Consider the following 7,569-nt stretch of genomic DNA (forward strand, 5'->3'; position numbering starts at 1 on the left):
TAAAAAGCGTGTTTTTTAGTTTTTTTAAACTATTATTTATTTTCTACTTTTTAGTTTGTTTTAAAACTATTATTTGTTTTGTAGAATTAAAATTCTCTTTAGTATACAAAAATTTGTCAATATTAGAGAAAACGGCTAAAGATAATTATTGGAAATAAAAATTAACATCGAGTCCTGCCTTATCGAGTGTAGAGAAAAATTCTAGAAAAATTTAATTAATTTTCTTACCTTATCGACTATAGATGAAAATTATATAAATTAACAAAAATCATATTTTGCAAATTGAAAAGCCTAGAAGTCGGTGTCTAATGGATGTTACTAAGTTAATTTTGCCACCGACTTCTAGGCCGATGCACCTAAAATTAGTTTTTTTTTTGCTTTTTAGTGTCTTGGGAAGTCGGTTAAATTTTTTTGTAAAAAGGTTATTTATTTAAAGCTTTTCAGTGATACGAATAGTTGTCACTATCCATACAAGTGGGAAGTTCTTATCAATACAAATAATATAAGTCCAAACGAGGTATTTTACATATTCAGTTGTCGAGTTCCCTTGAATTTCTCTGGTCTCCATCATCAGGTCAGCTCCAAACCTACACTGTTGCATAGGTCTGGTCAATACGAATAATTTAAGCCCAAACACGAGGTAGTTTACATATTCAGATGTCGAGTTCCCTCGACCCTCTCTGGTCTCCATCATCAGGTCAGCTCCAAATCTTCACAGTTGAATAGTGCTTTTAAGCGTACACATGAGTGTCAAGTTTTTACCCTATGTATGCCTACAACTTTTGAAGGTTGCCCTCGATTTTTCAGGGTTTCCATCATCAGATCCTGACCTGATGACTATGAGACCAACTGGCAGCTATTCCGAGTCGAACAAAAAAAGAATAACGTAAATCGGTCTATAAACCTCGGAGTAATCGATGTGTATGTGTAACCTCCTCCTTTTTGGGAAGTCGGTTAAAAATGGAATATTTTTATCAAATTAGTGTATTGTCATCGGTCCTCAATAAATCTACAAAGTTTGAACGAAATCTGGCCGTTTAAAGTGGGTCAAAATCACGCCCAAAGAAGTCGGTTACAAACATACAGGTGAAGCTAATAAAAAGCGTGTAAAAAAGCGTGTAATAACCACACCTGTATGAATTTTGATCTAAACATACTGAGAAGAGTCCTTTCACCAGCAATACATAGGTACCTACTGTAATTATTACTGCAAGAATCGAGTACTCCGCAGCAATTAATTCGATGTTTTCGCAACTCGATCATAATCAGATTATAAGGCAAAACCGCAACACGTTTCGAGCTTATAGGCACGCAATGCAAGCATTTTCCGATTGTAATGAAGGAATTAAAATGATGGTGAACTGTAGACAAAGGGCTCAGTAACGATGGATTCGCGTGAAGGTCTTTGTCTTCTGTGAATGAAAACTGTTTGCTTGAGTGGTGCTAGCGAGAGCATTAGAGATTCTACGGCAGTTATTTGTTTATGCCATCGCTTGGTGAGGTAAGTAAGTATAAGGGGCGTAAGATTGTAAGGACTTAGGTACTTTACTTACTGTAATTTGGACTGCATTAAATCTGTAAAGGAAGAAACTTCAGATACATATTCCAGAAACCGTGAATGGAAGGATAGAGATTATTCCAGAACCACATATAAGTTGTGTTTAAATTAATTTGAAGGCTGGAAAAACCATTCGTTTGCAAGATAATATCCAAAAGCTATCACTACCACATACAAAATAAAAAGTACATATTAGATACTTTTATTTCGAAACCAAAATCATATCGGCAAGTTTACCGAACATCGGTATCGATCGGTATCGCAGCGGAACTTATCCGAACTTAGTATTTCCGATGTAACTGCTCCTCACAGAGTTATGACACAAGAAAGCTTTTATCTCAGACTATACTCAACGATATTGCCAATTTCTACCCGCTAAGGAGTGTTAAACTGGGATTCACGAAAAAAGGTAGCGACGACACCATCATACGGTGATAAAATGTACTATAAAGAGGTATCCCAGGGTATAAACGGGTAGGTATCCCAAAAAAAAAGAAATAAAAAAAACTAGATAATTTCTTGCGTCAAATTATTTTTCCAAAGTTTTATGCAACTGATAGTTTAAAGTAGGTAACTATTTTTTTTTTGTTAACTGTCGTATAGATATGTATACTTATAGGCAGGTACTGAAACATACATGATTATTTAGTAAAAACTATGTATACCCTGTCCAGTTTTGAAAATAGTGTTAATATTATTTTATGATTGAAACACCGAATTCGATTTTACACATAACTTTTTTTTTAATGCACGAATTTAAGAATATTATTAAAGCGCCATCTTTCGTCAATACTTATAACCGCTGCTGACTTACTAACGCCAGTTTGGCGAACCAATATATACTTAGAACTGCTTAGAACTCAGCTTAGGAGCTGTGTATTTCTAAGCGTTGCTACTAGATGGCGCTTTTATCAAATGCAAAGTTGGCCTAAAATTCCATGAGATGGCAGCACCACCATATTTTGATAAATGTAAACATGGTAAAAATTAACTATCCTTTGAAAATGCTACTAGTACAGACTTAGCATGAGTGAGGCTCCTTTTGTGTAAAAAATAGGCAGCGTAATAGGCAAAACTGGTCTTCTTCTCAATTGGCTAAGTTAAAAGGCTAGCAATTTTTTTCAGTTTCACTTAACATAGACCTGCGTAACTGGGTTCAGATAGGCAGTCCCTCCTTTAAAAAACACTGGTACTCAGTTGCATCCTTAGTTAGACTAGAAGCCGACCACAACATAGTTGGGGAAATAGGCAGATATGACAGACTAACTATGACTGATAAATATAAAATTACGAAGCTAATGATGATATTAAAACTGACAATCTTAATAAGCCTAGAATTTAATTCTGCGAAAAACATCAAGAATCAGTCAGATGGGTTTGTGACCTGTCTCAATGTCTGATAGAAGTTTTCATTTCCAATTTAGTCATAGACAGGATTAATTGGCTCTCAGAGATGGAACGTCACTCACAATTTATCAAAACATGAAATGGTAAAAGCAATAACGGACAGTTCTCGGAATAAGTACTTATGTTTTCAATCCCTGTCCTGCGAGTCTTGTCCGAATGAAATTTTAATATCGGTATGGCCTTGGATGGTCCGTGCTTTCTTTGAGATCAATTTAGAAACTGGAATCATATGTCAGGCAATCATCATGAAGGTGAAAATCATTATTGGCTTATAGGTACAGGTATAGAGATGGCATGAGCATTAAGTATTATCTACGAGGTAGACTTGATCAATGTGAGGTCGATCAGCGACTAGACTCTTTAGTAAAAATTTTCTAATGATGATATCTACTTTTCAATCAGTCAGTCGTATCGTTACCTGTCAGGCTTTTTTTCGAAGTCCCACCACCCAAGTACTAGCCCCGCAAACCTAAGCAGTGGCCCAGTATACCAGTAGACTAAGTAGGTATTAAAATTCCAACCGCAATTCAACTAAGAACGTCAGATACGACACTTACGAATTAACGTTATCCTCTATAACCATCAGCTTATAAGTCCGTCCTTGACCCTGCTACACATAGTACTCGCATGGACGTCTTACAGAACATTTGAGTGTACTACTCACAGCCGTGCTCATTCCCACAAACACAGAAACGCGAGGTCATGTTGAAATGGAAAACATTAGCTAACGCACAATGGACCCCATAACGACTAATTACTTTTGTATTACACAATGTGAGAATACGAGCCGAAATACTCACCTAGTTTTGTGCTGAAGTTCTTGTAGGTAAAAAGGGTCTTTGTGAATTTGGAAATTGCAGATAAGTAGCTTCTCGGCTCAAGCTTGAAACTTATTTTGTACTCTCAAGGTTTTCGCACGTGGCAGATGTCTTTTTGCTTAAGTATGTAGCTAGATATTTAAATAAGAGCAAGTTTGCTATTACTCCAGAAAAGACAAGACTAAGAACTTTAGTAGCTAAGGACAACGATATCAAAACAAAACAGCCAGCGAACGGGACAGCTATTCGTAAGCAAAGAGTCATAAACCAAGTAGGTCTTACACACACAGCTGCATAATTACCGCAAATGATAACCATGAGAGATGTTGCGGTTGACCATAAATTGCATCATCATACACGCTAACAAGAGAAAACAATATTAATGTAAGTACCGTAGGCATTAGCTAATAGGTAACACTCCTTTATGAGTGTTTCAAAATATTGTGAACATGAAATGAAATGAAAATATTTATTCGCCGAGATATGGTTTACTCAAAAGGTGATAAAAATAAAAAAAGTCGCTTAACATATCTCGCCTTCAGTAGGCATGCAAAAATTAAAACATAAATTATGCTTAAACCTATACGCTTACATATAAAAGTTAATTTCTATAATGAATATATTCTTCTATTATGTAGAAGAACCCTTCAATAAGCCAAGCTTTTAATTTCTTTTTAACTGAACAAGATGTACTTAAGTACATAATATATCTGTAGGGTAAAATTCGGATTTTTTTCAGCATCTAAACCTTTAAAAATTGTTTGTGCTATATAGGTAATAAAGTCTCGACTCTATGTTTCACATATTAGGTTCATTCGGATGGTAGGTTCGGGATTACGCCTCTATTCACTAACTCATACATTCACTCATTCGTTGAAACCCACCTTTACTTCTTTACCAAAATAACTTTGTGCCATTCAGTAATCTTAAATTGAACTCTAGTGTTTTGATCATAAGGTTCATTGACGTGATAAACTGTGTAAGATAATGTTGGTTCTTCTTGTTAGTGCCTGCCACCCCTGCTCGAGTATGCAGGCCACGTATTGGCTCTGGTTCGTGAAACTCAGGGAATTTCGGACAAAAGCATACTTGTTCGAAGATCTGATAAAAAGAGAAAAGATTTTTCCCGAACATCCGAATTGGGTCAGATAGCAGGTTAGTTTTAATAAATTGGCTTTTGAGTAAATGAATGGATGGATACTTGAATTTTATAAAACAGGTCGTACATACGAGTCGTATTTGGAGCACGTTTTACTGATACCTTCTATAAGAAATCGAGTATTGTAGAGGCCTTTCTGCTAGTATTTCTCTTACTTATGGCTTTACAATTATATCCTCACGGTTCCATACATGCATACAAATATAGATGTTTTACAATACAAAATGAAGATGCTTTCGCCCAGTTTTAATTAACTGTTCAATTTTATTTATTTATTTATTGCAAAATGTATACAGATGCATCTTATGCTAGGTACACATTACCCTGTTAGGGCGCAGCAAATTAACTTAAAACTAAAAGTTATTTATTTATATTATAATAATGACTTAGACTATAAATATATATTTCCATATATATTCCTTTAGTAAGCACAGAAAATGGAGCTACCAATTTTCGCATTTTTGCGTGCCAGTTCTATCGATTAACCAACCACGTTACTAAAAACAGTAACCACTAAAGTACTTACCCTCAATTAAGTTGTATTTCAGGCACTTGCTTAGTTTCAGTAGAAATTAATATCTCAATTGACCTCGTTCAGAACATGCCACAAAGTTTCAACGCTATGAAGTAAACTCCTACACGGCGTCGCCCACATAGATAACTTAGGAACTAATAGGAACTCAAGTTCTTCGTGTAATCTGTTGCTTAAAGATTATTCTAGACAACCGCTATATATTTTCCAGTTTGCTTGGGTATTTTTAAAACTACGGGCGTTTTTCTTAGAAATACCAGCGATGGATATTTATTTAGTAAAAGCATCGATCAAGTATAAATTAACCAGATGGTCTATTTTTAAATTATGACAGAAATATTGAACAATCTTTTAGAAACCTTACCTCTAAAATAATTATATAAAATTTTATAAAACGAAAAATACTTCATTCTATAAAGCTGTTGTCGCAAACAAACTTGGGAATTTAGACGAAAATATATCAAAACGAGACCTTCCAGAATTCCTACACATAATATGAAGGGATCATAAGCAACAAATGATCCCAGCCCTATCACTTGTTATAAACTGCTTTAAAACTGATTAATTTGCGCTGTAATGGCGCCATCAGTCGCCAAAGGCTCAACGGGTTAAATCTGGAAATTAATACAATATAACTTTTAAGTGGGGAAAGATTACAGCTGTTTCATATTAAAATATCGCAAAAGTGAAAGTATCAGACATTGACATTGAAACCGGAGAGAATATTCATTTAAAACTTTAAAATGTTCTTGTTTATCAATTTTAAGTTCATTTATTGGAATTCGATTTCATGTTATACTTTCTCCTTTTTGTATGCATTTCCAAAATTACGTTGAATTTAGTACATAAATGGTTTACTTTCAGCTTGATATTCATTCTAAACTAGTTTAAATAATCTAATTAGTATGTACAGTAGGGACATCTAAAACATCAGTGCAAGTTGTTTATTGTAAGAAAGTCGCCTAAAATGATCCATATCATAACACAAACTACGCATACTTACAAACTCATATCATTGAAAGTACTTAGAGTTCATTGTCCCTCATTGTACCAATTAACTGAGGAAAAAGAACTTTAGACGGAGCTCGGTATTCCCAGAAGCGGCTGTCTCGAGCTTTTAATGATAATATTATTCACAAACAAGGATAACATTTTTTTACCTTAAGAAAATAAAATCTTCGTATCTTGTAAATCTGTGAAATACAAAATTAATAACGAATAAATGTGTGTAAGATTTTTCTTCGTCGATGAAATAAAAGAATATTAGAAAATAGCAAAATAGTTTGACATGAAATCAATTGATATTAAGTTTTCTTTAATCGTACCCTAAGGGCTAAATGTCTATGATATAGCTTATCCTCCCACGTACAACATTTGAGTATAATATTAACTAAATCTTATTGAACGACAAAATAACCTTTAGCCAAATATTTCTTACTAGTATACTGTCACAGCTGTTTTCTTAGAAGGATAAAATGTACTTAAAGTACAGATACACCCACATTTCAGCCCAAATAATATTCAAGTAACCCTACACTTATTTTTCAACCGAACACAATTCTTGATTCTGGGCTTACTGAATTTTTACACATGAAAAACCTCAATAAGTAGCGTCCCGATTTGGGTAGACACTCCTTTCAATTTGAGATAAAAAATCCAACCATGCGAAATATGTAGGTACCTAGTCGACTAGATTTCGTGTCCGAAGTTATACCTAATGTCTGTCCTGTATGAAAAGTATCCTACGTCCGTCTGTATGGCCCTACCACCCCTCTTTATGATAAATATTACCTCAATCAGTTGATCTGTGTCAGATCATGATCACGAAATAAACTCAATTTTATAGCATTAGGAGGGATACTGTGACCGTAAATAACAGTATTGCACCTACTACCAGACTTGAATATTTAGCCAAAGTTGGGGTTTAACTAAAACAAGAGATACCATTCTCTAAGGGGATATACATTACGTAGTGCTGTAAGCAACGTAAGAGCATTATGCCACTATTGCACAATATGTAAGCACTGCCGGGAATATATTATCTAATGCATGAATTATCGCAGCTGCACCGACATTATTATACTCGGAATATATA

Source organism: Helicoverpa armigera, chromosome 11 (assembly GCF_030705265.1).
Source record: "Helicoverpa armigera isolate CAAS_96S chromosome 11, ASM3070526v1, whole genome shotgun sequence".
NCBI classification, from domain to species: Eukaryota; Metazoa; Arthropoda; class Insecta; order Lepidoptera; family Noctuidae; genus Helicoverpa; species Helicoverpa armigera.